This window comes from Lepeophtheirus salmonis, chromosome 7 (genome assembly GCF_016086655.4).
Source record: "Lepeophtheirus salmonis chromosome 7, UVic_Lsal_1.4, whole genome shotgun sequence".
In the NCBI taxonomy this organism is placed as follows: Eukaryota; Metazoa; Arthropoda; class Copepoda; order Siphonostomatoida; family Caligidae; genus Lepeophtheirus; species Lepeophtheirus salmonis.
Genome location: NC_052137.2, coordinates 4,014,098 through 4,029,385, shown reverse-complemented (window position 1 = coordinate 4,029,385; position 15,288 = coordinate 4,014,098). Strand labels below are relative to the sequence as shown.

The window sequence follows — 15,288 nt, the reverse complement described above, 5'->3', positions numbered from 1 at the left end:
TATGCGTTTGTTTTTCACCTATTGCTTGCGGGACATATTTTCCATGAATTTAGTCATGTTATCTGGAGCATGATGGATTGATATGATTTATTTAAATGATCAAAAAATGTTGACATTTTGTAAGCTTTGTCCTATTTATTTGGGTCTAAGTTATTAAGGAAGTGAAGGGTTAAAAAAACGGACATAAATCGAGTTCTTTTTTCATACTCTCACAGGCGATAAAATACTCAACACTCAAATCAGATTTAAAATTAGAAAGCTTCATAGTTTACATTATGCGATTAATTATCTATTTCTCTCAAACTCTCACAATTTTGGAGAGCATAAGTGTTTTTTTGTTACAATATAGAGCATAATATAGATAACATCAAAAAAATCTACAAAACCGTTTTGAATTATCCAAAAGTGAACATGCATTACTTGAGCTTACATCAGAAGAATGTTTTGTCTTTATATTATTCCATGATATTGTTTTTATCCAAATGGATGCCGTGTTTGCTCACTGTTGACCAAAAAACAACCGTGCTGATAATTTTGAGTAGTGTTTGGCCTTGTTTAAACATAATAAACCGGAATTTTTGTGTTGGTATGTGACAATGGATGAAACATGGTTACATAACTTCATTCTGTATTCAAAAGGATCATCTTCTGAGTGGACAGTCAAAAGCACTCAGTAGCGCAACAATATTCTAGAAAGGTCTTAGTATTTTGGCAATAATACTCATAAACTCCATTGAGAAAGGAAATACCATCAACGGTGAATAATATATAGCGATATAAGGAAAAAATCATGTAAAAACATCTTCATTTACAGAAAAAGAAAGTGCTTTATTACTTATGTCACAAGTCAATCCAAAAAATATATTAATTGAACTTCGAATTGCTTTTGAATCAAACTTACTCTACAGATTTGGCTCCCAAAGGAGTACTGGCTGTTTGCACACCTAATTTTTTTTGCCGTAGCTCATGGGCAAAGCTATCTGGAGAAGTTATTCTCTAGAACTTAATGTTTGTATGTTAGCGCCCAGGTGATTCCTAGAGAAAAATATATACTTCATGTATATGGACTTCACCTAAAGATTCCTAGGTTGGATAGAGTATATGTAATACTATAATGTTCACTTATATTTAATCAGTGCAAGTCTGTCTAAACAATTAAAGGAACATTAAAAAAAATGCTCAACATTTTACATTTTACTTCAATGAAGAGGTTATTGGAAAAACTGTGGACTATTTTGAAGCAGAAGATAAAGTGGTGTTGGCATGATTTTAATTTCTGGATGGAGATTGTATTGATGAATAAAGCCAATTTTGAACAAAAAACCATGTTCTCTTGTTTCAGCTAGGGACTTTTCAGCCCATGTGTTATATGTACTTTTTTAAAATTAGTTTTACTACACTTATTGACATTATTATTTCAAATATAAATTACATTTCCAAAAAGAAAAAAATATATATATAACGTAATCAGTGGCGGCTTATCAAAGTGCTGAGGAACTGCAGCACCCCCTATCAATTCCTTATAAACACATTTTTGTTAATATATATTGTTATACATAAATGGATATGATTATCAATAGTTCTGAAACTTACAATTGTGGCCCATCCTCTCATTTCTATAAACAATAAATATTTGAAACATATAAAGGTAACAAATTGTGTAACCTCGTACTCAACAGTTTTGATTTTACTTGTTTGTTGGTATGTGAAAGGCAAGCGGCGAAGATATTAGAAGAGAGAGCACTGGGACTTGCAAAATGCAGGTATACTACAAAATGCCAATTTATGGAGAGAAAAAAACTTGTAGAAGGCGTGCACGGAAGTTTAGAAGTGTTTTGGAGATCCCCATATAGATGCTTGATTTTCTTTACTTAAATAGGAGAAATCAATTTAACGTCAATTTTAGTAAATGTAAATACATTTCTAGTCTTTCTCCCAGTCTATTTTTTTCCCCCTTTGCTTTTTTAAATTGCACTATTTTGTAGAAAATAAGTCATCTCAAAATAGTCTTTGGCATCGCTGTTACAGCCCAACGAATTAAATAACAGATATAATGATTACTAAAATACTTATTTATTTAATATCTTGTAAAGTTTTCAACTAGTTTGTCGATGAAAAATACATATTTGTTAACCCGATATTAGCACCTTTAAATTTAAATACTGTGCTATATGAAAATACTTTGTCTGAATTTTTAATCTTTTTTTTTTAGTTTTTTAATAATCATCATATATTGTTTGGAGAAAAATACTCATATTTTATAATATACAAACCATCTGCAGGTATTTAAAAGTATCACCTTTTGCACTATGCTGTATTCTGTAATTCCTAAAAATTCCATTCCATTCTCTTGATCTTTATGAAGGTTTTATTGTTTTGCTAGAATATCATATTTTATTAGATCATCCATCAGATTAGATCATTCGCGTTTATATCTATATATATTAAAAACTTCAAAACGAACGAAAAGATTACTATTCAAATTAATATAACCAAATTATTAAATAAAAATGTCAAAATAACAAATACTAAATAAAATCTCTTTGTGTAAAAATGCATTTAAAATTATTGGAAATATAAAATGGTAATTTAATATATATACTTAACATAAAGTTATCTTATTAAAACCACAATCAATTTCAGAATTTCACTCCCTTTATGGGGTTCAAAAAGACTCAATTATCTAATAATTTCTTGAAGAATCATACAGTTGTGAGGATCACTTTGCTCGTCAACCACTCACCCATTTTTTATGTAACAACACCCCCCTACACACACCCTAGTATCCATCCCCCACTCAACGTAACTCATAAATATTCTTATTTTTACCTTTCAAGACAATAGGGACACCCACATAACCTTGTTTAAAAAATTATTATAATTGTCTATCTAGAAATAATTAAATTTGATCCTACAAATACCACCATCCTTCTAACGCAATTCCTTGTTTAATTTTATTTTACTTGTACAAAATTACCTCTACTTGTTTCAAAATATAAACAAAAGTCAAAGCGTGTTTGTTCCATCAGTATAAATACTTCTTACTTGATTCTATAGAGTGTAAAATTCTTAAAACTCTACCTTAAATTAATTGTAAAAACGGAGGGTTGCATGTTCCTTCTAACAGAGCTTATTTCTATACATGAAGATGATTTCCTTCTCAATTGACTTTCCTTTTCATGTTCTTTTCTTGCGTTTATGTCACTGCTTTTCATCCCATCAAACTTATTTGTGACATTGAAATCCTATAAAGATAAATAATAGATGAACGTAAAATAGATTTATATATAATATCAGTAAGGGTATAAATATATTGGGAGTAAAAGTTAAGTTTCTTCATCTTTTTTGTATTCTTTTCTTATATAGATAATTTACTATATCTATTTTTCTACTTTCAATTGTCTAAAATATCAAACAATTTCTTATTGATATTGATTCCCATGAAAGAAAGTGTTATTTTCTTTTATGATGTACTATAAAAACACTACATAGGAAAACTTATGTTTGATTAAGATATTTTATACTTATTGTTAGAATTGTAAATCTAAGTATATTCTTGGGTGTAATTTTTTTTTTCTTTCAATATTGGTAGTCTGAACATTGTTTTGTATGAAATATTACATAAAAGTCCATTACAATCTGAACACTTTGAATTTTAAAATTCAAGAAGATATAATTTATTAATTCACAATAGAAATTTAACGAAATTAATACTATAAATGAATGTGACCTCTCTAAATCATTAATGTAGCCGCCTTTAGAGGCAATGATTGCTTCCAAGTGGCAGTGGAAGTCCTGAAATCGGGGCTGTAAGAGGGGGGGGGGGGACTAAAAGGGTCCAAATAGAGTTCAAAAGACTCATTTAAAGGGTCTTGCAACGGAGTAGATGTGTAAAGTGGCTTCTCTATCCTCACGAGGCCCTTCCCACTTACATCTTTGATAGTTATCTACACAGTCTTTTTTGAAATCCCGATATTTCTTACACGGATCTTCATGGAATTGAGAGGATTAGTCTGGGCTGATTTTCCTTAACTCCTGCGAGTCCATTATGACCTTTTTGAAAGATCGTTTCTTTCTCTCTGTTGTTTTGGACTTGATGACAGCGTAGACAGTGGTCCTAGAGCAGCCCAACTAATTTGAGTGCGTGAATTGAAATTCGTCGGTCACGATCAAGTCTCCTTTTCTCGACTTGTATATAAGCTAAGTTTGTTTTGTTTTGTAATTAATTGCGTATGCTTTAATACATATCGAAACCTTAATTTAGAATATTATTAATCTTAAAGAAAAAACAAAAGAAGAAGAGAATTAAGACAATAGAATTTTGACAATAATATAAAAGTTGAGCGAAAGAGAGTTGGCCTTGAATATGTTTGCTTCTCTTAAGCTTATAATACCTTTTTGAAACAAGTGTGCCTGATTACATAGTAATATGCAGTAAGAATAGTTCTTAAAATTTTAATATCTATTTTTTTGTTTGATAAAAAGTATAAGAGATCAAAATTCATTTTACTTTCTTAATGTCCCGGAGAACGCCGGGCAAACCTACTTTATCTCCCTTTAAAGAATGCATGCAAACATATAGCAAAAATAATTCTTAAAAGTTTAAGAAACTTATTGTTTTGTTCTACATAAAGCAGAAGAGTTAATCTTAATTTCTTAATCTCCTTCAGAATGCTAGGCACCTACTCAAGTACATAGTACAGGCCAAGGGGCATTGGCTATCCCACACACTCCACATATGCATATAAGGGTAAGTCAGAGAAAAATTGAGGATCGATATCAGAGTAAATCTTATTTTTGTCTTTGCCATATACTGATTAGGATTTGTGTCGATACAAAGATATTGGGTCAAGATTGTTCCTTAAGAAAAATTGGTATATTGTCTAAGATTGCGGTGTGGAACGAAATATTCGTCAATTTTCTTTTTTTTTTAATTTATTAAATTCGAACCAACATATAAATTCTCTCTTAGATTGAGTTTCAATACTAATTGCGACAAAAGCACGGCTAGTTTTTTTAAATCAACAAAGAGGTAACATTTTTTTCCTTTCAGATGTTTCAATTCATTTTTCTTATTTTTGACTTTTATGATTTAAAGGAGTAGACTCTACGTTTTATGAAATCAAAAAGGTATAACATAAGATTTTGATTTTTATATAAACTTATACTAGAAAAAGTGTCCCTGCCATTTTCAGGGAGATTAAGGAAATAATAATAATTAAGATTTCTTCTGTTTACAAAAAAAAAAAAAAAAATGAGCGTAAACTTTAAAAAAATGTTATTTTTGCATATTTGCATGTATCTTTGCACACTTTTTTATAAATGTAGATTATAAGTCTTAGAGAAGAAAGAAGATTCAGATTGAACCATCGTTTGCTTATCTTTCAAATAATTGTCAAATATATATTTTTTGTCTTCTTTTTTTTTTCTTCTCTAGATCTTATAATCTTCTGTAAAAAAAGGTGTGCAACAATACAAATTAACCTGAAAGTAAAAAAGTTCTTTAAAAATTTTTAGGCTTTTATTTTTTATATAAAATAGTCGTTTGTTTGTAAAAAAAAATTCGTTTTAAAAAAAAAATGTTATTTTTAGGCCGGCATGGTATAACAGGCATAAAAATTTGTTACCAGAATCGTTTCTAGAGCCAAAGGAAACTACGTGAAAAATTTCATCAAAGTCCATACATTGGTCTGGGTGTGATTCCCGGACAAACATACTCCCACAGATATTTGCATTTGATACATATACTGTAATATATATGTCATCAATTGTTTATAACTCGTTTTATTTCATAATCAGTCATAAATAATTTTATTTATAAATAAATTTATTATTTTTCTTCAATATTATTTATCAGTTAGTTCCTTTTCAAAGGTGAGTTAGAATGTAGATAAAAAGCAGGTCGTGAAAAAGGCACTTATTGGAAAGGTTGCATTTATTTCTAAATATAAAAATGTTCCGTATTATTTGACAGAGCTTTCGTTTTATTATCGGCTATTTGTGTATAATTCTTGCTGTAGTTCTATGAGTGTATAAATAGATTGTATATTAATATTCCCCTTCATTAGGACTAAAAGGCATTAGTCTTGAGTGCATTATGTACATACAAATATTTATAAACTATATAACATGTCATATGAGGAACGAAGGAAGGATAGGGGATTTACGAAGTAAATAAAAATGAATTAGAAGGCGTAATTAGAGATCTTATTGTCAACAGCAAACTTATCTCTGTATTTGAAGGCATAAATGAAAGCGTTTATTACTTAAGCAATGCTATTTAGATCTTAATATTGCATTGGATATAAATAGCACGTTATTAAAAAGCAAAATATAATATTTTTCTAAAAACAAAAGTGGATTATGGTCATATTTTTGATGAGTTATTTGTCCATTTATATCCACAAATTATTACTCTAAACCTTTGAGTGTGCTGCAAATTGCACATATAGTAGCCAAAATTGATCGTTTAATTGTGTTAAATGACATTTAGAAACATTTGGAAAAAAAAAAAGTTTTATAAATAATTTTAATTATCAAATCTGCTGTAGCTCTCCATCGCAAATCTAAATAATGGATTTGATAATGATCAAAATATTTAAGCTATATAAATAATTTTTGGACAGGATATTAGATTTTAATATTTTAACGATAATTCTTTGTTTATTAAAGTAATTGAAACAAGATATTTATTTTTATGTTTTGGTAATAAATAAAGGTGTATACTTTATCATTCATAAACATAAGCATGAATTCCAATCCCTTCGACTACACCTTTTGTGTGCATGTCGAGAAAAACACCTGTAGTATCCATCATCAAAACATCGAGACCCTCAGAGCCATAGTCTGTCAGCACTGGGACGCCATAACAATAGGCTACCTCTGCAGTGGGTGCCAGGCCTTCCATCGCCCCCCTGGAAGCCATCATAGCCGCTGAAGGGCGGCTAAATTAATGTCTAAGAGATCTCAGATACACGTCCAATTATAGTTTTAAATATTTAATATTATAGTATTTTGTGAAAATTCAATTGTTAATTAATAAATTATATTTTGTTGAAGTTTAAAACTCAAAGTTATCATTTAGATGTTCTTATTTTTTTTTAATGACACTAAGTTATTTTCTTTGCCTTTTTGAAAAATCTGACAAGCCTTAGTATCTTTACGCTATTGTTGTGCTGTCATTAAGCCATTAATAATTGTTGGGTTAACAATTTGGCATTAACCATATTATAATCAATCACTTAATCGTACTTCCGTTGTTCCAATTTGTAGAACTCTATAACAAAGCAATATATTTGCATCATTTAAATCTACACAAAGCATAGCAAAAACAGTAGTTCGTTTCATTTCTGACATAACATAATTAGAAACAACATATCTTATGGAGAAAAAAATATTTCTCTTAGTTTTCTTACCACATTTCATTAATGAAACCTAAGCTGTAATAACATTATTATACTAATATTATGTTAACCAAACATTTCGGAATCAAAAGAATACATCTGAGGATGCAGAACCCTCAAACTCTAAAAAAGATTTTGTATTATAGCGATAGGTCCATTAAAATCTAAAAAATTTGAATTTTAAACTTCAACAAGATATAAATTAGCATAAAAATAATCCTATAAATATATGTGCGTCTGATCTCAATTAATAATTAATGTAATGATAATATATGATTTAGGTAATGATAGCTTCCAGGGGCAGTGGAATTCCTTGCATCAAGGTTGTAGGTGGAACAAAAGGGTCAAAATGTAGTTCACAAGAACTCAAAAGACTCATTCAATAGAGCCTGGCACAAAGGAGATCGGGTTCTACCATTGCTGGTGTCAAAAGTGGTCACTCCAACCTCACAAGGCTCTTTTAACCTACTTTTGATATGAACTCTGTTGTTAAGCCCCGAGATGTAATGCATGGACCCTCATGGACTTGAAGGTATTTTGTAACTAAATGCTAATGCTTTAAAATATCAAAATATGAAATAATTTCAATTACTCAACCTTAATTCATTATGGAATTAGTAAGTGATCATATTTCAATGGAACACCCTGTACAGGGTGCTATGCTGCTTTCCCACTGAGCCTCTTTCTGCTTGTTTCATACAAAACAGTTTTTGATAATATTATTCCTGTCTATGAATGTTCAGTTAGATAAATATATTAAGATTTGGAACATAATATGTTTTTCTAACAGAAAATATAGTTCCTTGAAAGACTTACAATAGATCAAAGCATAAACTTATTGCCTTTAAACCTAGTGTATCAGTAAAACTTACTTAAAATATTTAGTCAAACTATTAAAATAGGTGTACATAATGCACATTTTTTTTTCCTTTATTTTCCGTAGATTCAACATAATTTGGAATTTTAAACAAAACAAAAAACCAACTTTGAATTTAACTATGGGAAAATATGAAATTGTAAATGAAACTACAACTTAATTACAATAGTTCGGTTGGAATATCTCATTTTGAAAAAAATGGAATTAATACATTTTTGGCTTAAAACAAATTAATTATAAACTACAAAAACATTTGTTAAATACCAATAAAGTTATAAAAGTCAATATTTTCTAAAACTATTGCCTTTTTAAGTAATATAGTCAGAGTTGAAATTATGAGAACATATTTCGATGTATTAACACATTGCAGGCCGTTGCAACTTTTCTATATTGTTTATAATGTAGGGAATAAGACTTTATAAATAGTAGGGAAAGCGTGGTTTCATTATAAATGCCAGTTTCTGAAGTTTTATTGGAAATACAGTCAGTCGTCATAGTAGATAAATTAGAGTAGAAAGGAATTTACGTTTTGTGTAAATAATAAATGTTAACAAAAAAAAAAAAAAAAAGGTTTTAAAAAAAAAAATAAACTGGGTGCAAATTAGCCACTGAGTTTATAATGGTGTGATTTATGAGAACCAATCCATTGCTTCAATTTTTTATATATGTAAACAAAATAAAAATTTATAATTCATTTCACAATTCAAAGATTACAAAATTATTTATACGTAAATGTTCCACCAAAAACAATGCTAGAGTTTCCAACTATGTTGTATTTGTTGATGATTTTGTTGGTTAGACTATAACTAATTATTGGTTATTCTGCTCAATATACAAAATATTGGTTCGTTAAGAATAAAAAAAGTTCAAATTACTATTTGAACACAATACATTACTTTAGAACTCTTTCATATCACCAAGTCCATAAACATCAATTCTACTACGCAGACATTGTTATTTGTGGAGATTTTATGTTCAAAGGATTTTTCAAATTTCAAATTATGAAAATGAATCGAAGAATTTGTTTTTTTGTATATAACGGCCAATATTAAATTTAAACATACTTCAAATGTGTACTATCATTTAAAAAATTTTATTTTTCTAATTTTAAAATTAGTCATATGGCTTTTATTGAAAAAAAAGAAATTATTTTGAAACACCAAGTATATTAGTTTTTTTGGCAATAAGGAAAGAGTACACTAAAATAAAATTAAATTAATAACAAATAGCTTTTTAATTTACGTTCCTAGCCATTTTTTTAAATGTAATTATTAAATTATAAAGAAAATTGTTATTTATTAAAGTAATCAATATACTTTAGAATTAATTATATTGCAAATAAGGCATACTTTTTGGATATAAACATATCACAGGATAAATGGAATTAGACTTTTTAGTTATCCAAATTATATTTTTTTTATGCACTGTTTACAATCCATTTTATCGTTTAACAAATTATAAATTTGTGGAATACATATTTTTAAATGAAAAAGAGCATGGATTTAAAAATAACTTATAGCTTATTCATGATAGTAATGATATATCATTTTTTATATTGATGTATGAATATGCATTTGTAAGTTTATGCTCATAAATTACACAAATCAATAAAAATTTACTTTTCCACAAATATTTTAAATTTCATATTCAACTTTAACTGTATTTGACACACTCATCACGAATCTTTCATTATTTTTTTTCCGTTTCAAATCAGATTTTTAAGAATTTTGGATTTAAATTTATTCGATATTTTACTTTTTTATATATACATAGTGGGAGCCCGAAGCTTAAAGTAACATTACTAAATTAAAATGAACGCGATTCTTATTGAATCAAGAAAAAAACAACTTATAACCAATTTTTGATACATTAAGCAACATTTTTTTATTAATATGTCATTCTTCCCAAATACTAAGAGCACGAAATGCTGGCCAATAGATTGGCAGCTATTGACGAAGAAGGACGTGTCAATGGGGGCATGATGGCATCTCGGAGCATATCCAAATTTGAATTAAAGGTACGACATAAAAATCTCCAAAACACCCCAAAACTTCAAAGTCCCAAGGGCTGGATGAGGGCCGCGAAGGAGGTAAGTCAAATGTCAAACATATTGCTGCTAAATAAATTTTGTTCCTTCTTGCCTCAGAGGGTTATTGTAGACTTTTTGACGATATAAGCATTCTGGACAGAGAAGCTAACGGTTGTTTTCTTCTCGTCACTGACATCGGTGTGGGAGAAATTGCAGATCTGTTACTTGTTTTTTATTGCTCCTATATTTGTACACTTAGAGAAATATAATAACAACAAAATTTATTTATTTTTTGTTCTAACTGTCATTTGATCGCGTAATGAAACTTCGTTATTGAAAATAATGCAGATAAAGTCGTAATTAAAGGATGTTTTCAGTTTTTTGGGCTCCTATTTTGTAGGCTATAGTCAATTTTGGAATATGAAATAAATCAATAATTTATATTAAAGTTGGTATTTATTTGCAAAAATTATCAATTTTCAAATATCCATTTATTCTTAAATAAATAAAATCATTTTACAAATATATTGGACCATATTTTAAGGGTTTTGTTTGAAAACCATTCTAATCAGTCCCTTACTACGTGCATAGCTGTAGTATCGTTGGTCTTCCTTGATGATAGGATAGAAGGTTGAATGTGACGCTTTGTCAATGATGTCAACGACCGTATTCATTGTGTACCCGGGTTTATTTTTTTGGTCTATTATCCTAATAAAATCAGGACATAGGACGATTTTGGCCCATTCGGTAACATAATGATTCTAGAAAATTATTGTTAGTGGGTACTCACATTCCTGAACGATATATTTTCAGATTTTTTTGATAAATTGAGTAGCACACCCGCCCACTTCAGCCAAAGACGCGTTGTCTATATTATCACTTTAATAATGCGAAAAATAGAAAAATGTATAATGTTTTCGTTCCGAATTAAAAGATGATATGTTTAAGTTGTCGTAAGGAAGAATTGTAAGCAAGAAACGTGGATGAGTGACTTTTGTGCTGTACTTACTTTGTATGTGTTTGAATTAAAACCGGTTTGCAGGGGATGGGATGTAGGTATTAAAAATTGCTCACGTTTAAAAGAACTATCTTTTAGTAATTAAATGAATGAAATAAATAAATTAAAACTATGTATGGCAAATATTTTCAGAAATTAAAGGAATTGTTTTTACTAATAATTTTTCTGTTAACATAGATCCACAATCAAAAGTATTTTAATTCCTGTAGACATAAATTTGACAATTGTGCAAATTGGTTTTCTGTTTTATTTTATTTCTATTTATAACAAAAAGTAGCTTCAAGTTGGAATAACAAAGAAGAGATAGAAAAATATGTTTGTTTGTATTTTTTTAAAGAGTTAACCTTTCAATGAAGTATATTAAATAAGAATACTTAATTAAGTATTCATTTTTTTATACGACATTTCTATTAAAAATCAAAATGATTTTAAAAACTAATTATTTTTAGGTTGAAGAAAAAAGTACTTTCGTATTTTCCGCCATTTTTTAAACAAAATATAAATTGTTCGATATAAGTCACGTAGGGTCATACTATAAGACGTTGTAAAGGTCGTACTGCAAACGCTTTATGGACATTTTAGCGCTTTACCAATTCAGTTGATAATTATGGTGCGTCGAGTATAGATGTCTCTAATGATGAAACTCGCTAAATTTTATATGTTTACTACGTGAAAGGGGAAAACCAGACGAAGAAGTCCAAGAAAGTTGAATTTGTATACGGGACCGATACTTTTTCGGATTCTAATGCAAAACAGTGGCTTTAACAAAACAAAAATCTGATTTTTTCCCCCGCTCAATTCTGCCTATACTGTGAGCAACCCGACCTAAGAAGCAGCTGATCAAACAGAAGCGGCCAACATTGCTGAAGAGACAACAAAACATCATCAAAACAACGTCAGGTGGTACACATCTTTCTATGAGCAATGCGCATGGGAGTAAAAATTTGACCTCAATAGAGTCCTGTGAAAATTGTTGACCCAATTTTTTTGCCAATAACGACAAGGGCTTTTATGAAAATGAAATTAAATTTTCGTGCCCGACAAATGATTAAAAACGGGCATACTTACCTTAAATTGGATGACTTTGACACTTCTGATAAGCATTAAAATAGACCAAAATATACGAAATTACTTTTTTGCCAACTGGGTATAAAAAAAATTAATCATAAATTGTGGTAAACGATTTTATGTTTTATTACTATAAAAACCAATAAATAATTATTGAACATTAAAATTTCATTTCCTTTATGTTAATTGGTATTGTAAACAGAAGTCCATTATTTTTCCAATATATTGCTACAGTAATTTGTAAATTGGGTTGTATAAGTAGAATTAGTTTACGCTACGCAGCGAAAGAAATCGAAAAAGTCGTACAAAGAAAAACTTTTTATATTGTTTGACTCTATTTTTTTTAGCGGACGTAAAAGATGGATACCAACCAAAAGAAAATTCGCCAAATTTGACAGTTTTTCTTCGATAAAGGTAAAAAAGCAAGCCAGGCAACTATAAATGAGAATAGGATTGATTGTCCTGATACTGCAAAAGGTAAAACGCCCAATTTTAGTTATGGCAGTTCCTTTCTTGGAATTTTGATGTGAAAGAGGCACCACACTTTAATAGGACAGTTGTGGAAAATGTGGATGGCATAATTGAAGTTTGTCGAGTCCAACCTTCATATTTTTACTGCCAAATAGATAAGCGTTTTTGTAATGTTCCTTCACTTGGTCAGATGTAGCTAAACTGATTAAGTTTAAGAAAAAATTATAGAAATTCATTTACTCTCTGTAACATAGGAATCTTCTATGAAGTCCATATACATATAGTATATTTCCTTCTCTTGGAACGACCGGGACGCCAACATATGTATATTTAGTTAAAGATAATAATTCTTCCCTTCTTCCCAAGGGCAGTGTCGATTTAGCTACTTTTTTTCCTTAGATAAACATTCATGAAAAACAACAACTGACAAAAGACATTCTAACAGATAACAGATTTATTTTTACTATGCATTTTATTGATTTTATTAATGTGTATAGATTATTGTTTTTCTTCTAGTAAGCAACAACGCCTAACGTATATTTTTTTTATTTCTGAAGTTTGGAGAGACCATCCCAGTAATCCTTACAAGCTGCATTTTTTTAGTAGTTTCCAATAATAAAAAAACAAAGTCATAACTTTCAGGAGTTGATTGAATAAATGAAACAAAAAATTTAGAAATGAGACTTTATTAGTAACTTTTGATTAACATTTCGATGGATAAGCGAGAAAAATGTCTAACGGACAATATTGCACTTACTAATGGTATTGAGGAAACTTATTGGAGTACTATTTGGAGGCGTAATTAAAAAGTGGTGGCGGAGAGAGTGTTAAATTTGTATTGTCAAGACGAAAACAATATTTATAAATATTTTTTTTTATAAAGGGTAAACTAAGAAAGTCTTATGTCAAAAATGATTAATCTTTAAAAGTTTTAATACTAAAGCAACGATGATATAATTTTTGATACTATTTTGACTTTGTACGAAATATTATTTAATTTTCAAACACAAGCCTACCAAAAAAAAGTGTATTGTAATAAACAAAAGAAAACTACTTATAGACGATTTTTTGGATTCATAGACTTATTAATCATACTTAAAATAACTTAAGTTAATTCAGCGGACAGTAGATTTAAACCCAACAATTTTATTCTAAAGGTGTTTTTAGTAAAAAATTTATCACGAACGTAATATTTATTCACAGATTCATAGTTCCGTAAACATAAATTTTATCAAGGCACAAATCCCTGATAATATCGACTGGATATTTCCCCAAGTTTTCTTTTTGTTTCGATTTCGGCCACTTTCCAATAAGAAAATATTTATAGTTAAAAAAAACCTCATGATAAGTAATTATTAGGGATTTGTGCATCAACTAATTTTATGTTTACCCAATTATAATTTTAATTTTAAAAAAAGGGGAAATGTTGGTATAAAGCCAGTCAAAGGAAAAAATAATATAATTTAAGTGGACACTAGCGTTCAATTATTCATTTAAATAATGACAAAAAGATGAAAAGTCTTAAATGTGATCAATTATTTTGTTTCCTGGGTTTATTCAGAGTTACAAAACCATCACTTTTCATTTTATTTGTCGATTGTCCTCAAACTAGGTGAAAGACAGGGTTTCCTTATTTAAAATTTCAGCAAAATTAAAAGCAAAACAAACGAGAACGAGTAAAATGGACCAACAAAACAGTGAAATTTTAAGGCTTCTTTCACGCAGTATGCCATCGATGTCCATATCCAAAGAGCTGGGGCTATCTGAACTCTATCAAAAACAAAATCTGCTTCCACTTTTTTTAAAACTTCATAGTTATATCGAATTTCTAATTATAAAAAAAACATAAATTATAACCTAGTATATTGTCACTTCACTATTTGATCTTTGGTTCATTGCAATTGATACACTTTCTTACTCATTTTGTTAAATAAACTAAGTACAGTTTAAAACTAATTATAATTCGGGAAAAATTGAACTTTTTCCCGAATTTTAATTTTAACTTGCATGAAGTTTTGTAAAAAAGATACACATAATTTATGTATTCATCCTCTGCCCTATCAATAATTTAACCTTTGCCTTGTAGATACTTCCTAATATCACATGAACGTTTTTTATTCAAAATGTTGAGATTGAGTTGATTAGCGTATATTAGGGTGGGTCTTATTCTGTACTTAAGAAAATATTTGTCTTTTTTAATTGTTTTGTCACAGACTTAATCAGTTTTAATAGTGAAATTACAGGCTCGTTCAGGTAAATTTGGGCAATCTTTAACTAAACTCTGAACAATAACGAAAGCATTTAACTCTGTTTTTTTAATTTGAAAGTAAGAGATTGAGTGTCAGCTCTAATTCAGTTGTGTAACTTTGAATTAAAAACATGTATTAACGATCAAGGAGAACCGGAGGAACATTATTATTGA

The 15,288-nt window shown here is 29.0% G+C and overlaps 1 long non-coding RNA gene across 1 annotated transcript; it reads right to left on the bottom strand.

The window, feature by feature from the left end:
• Positions 1 to 10,746: 10,746 nt before the first annotated feature.
• On the bottom strand, positions 10,747 to 11,369 carry LOC121121964 (uncharacterized). The gene is made up of 2 exons (XR_005865638.2): positions 11,100 to 11,369; positions 10,747 to 11,017 (listed from the first exon to the last, which is right to left on the bottom strand). It is a non-coding gene; the product is annotated as an uncharacterized lncRNA (long non-coding RNA).
• Positions 11,370 to 15,288: the final 3,919 nt, after the last annotated feature.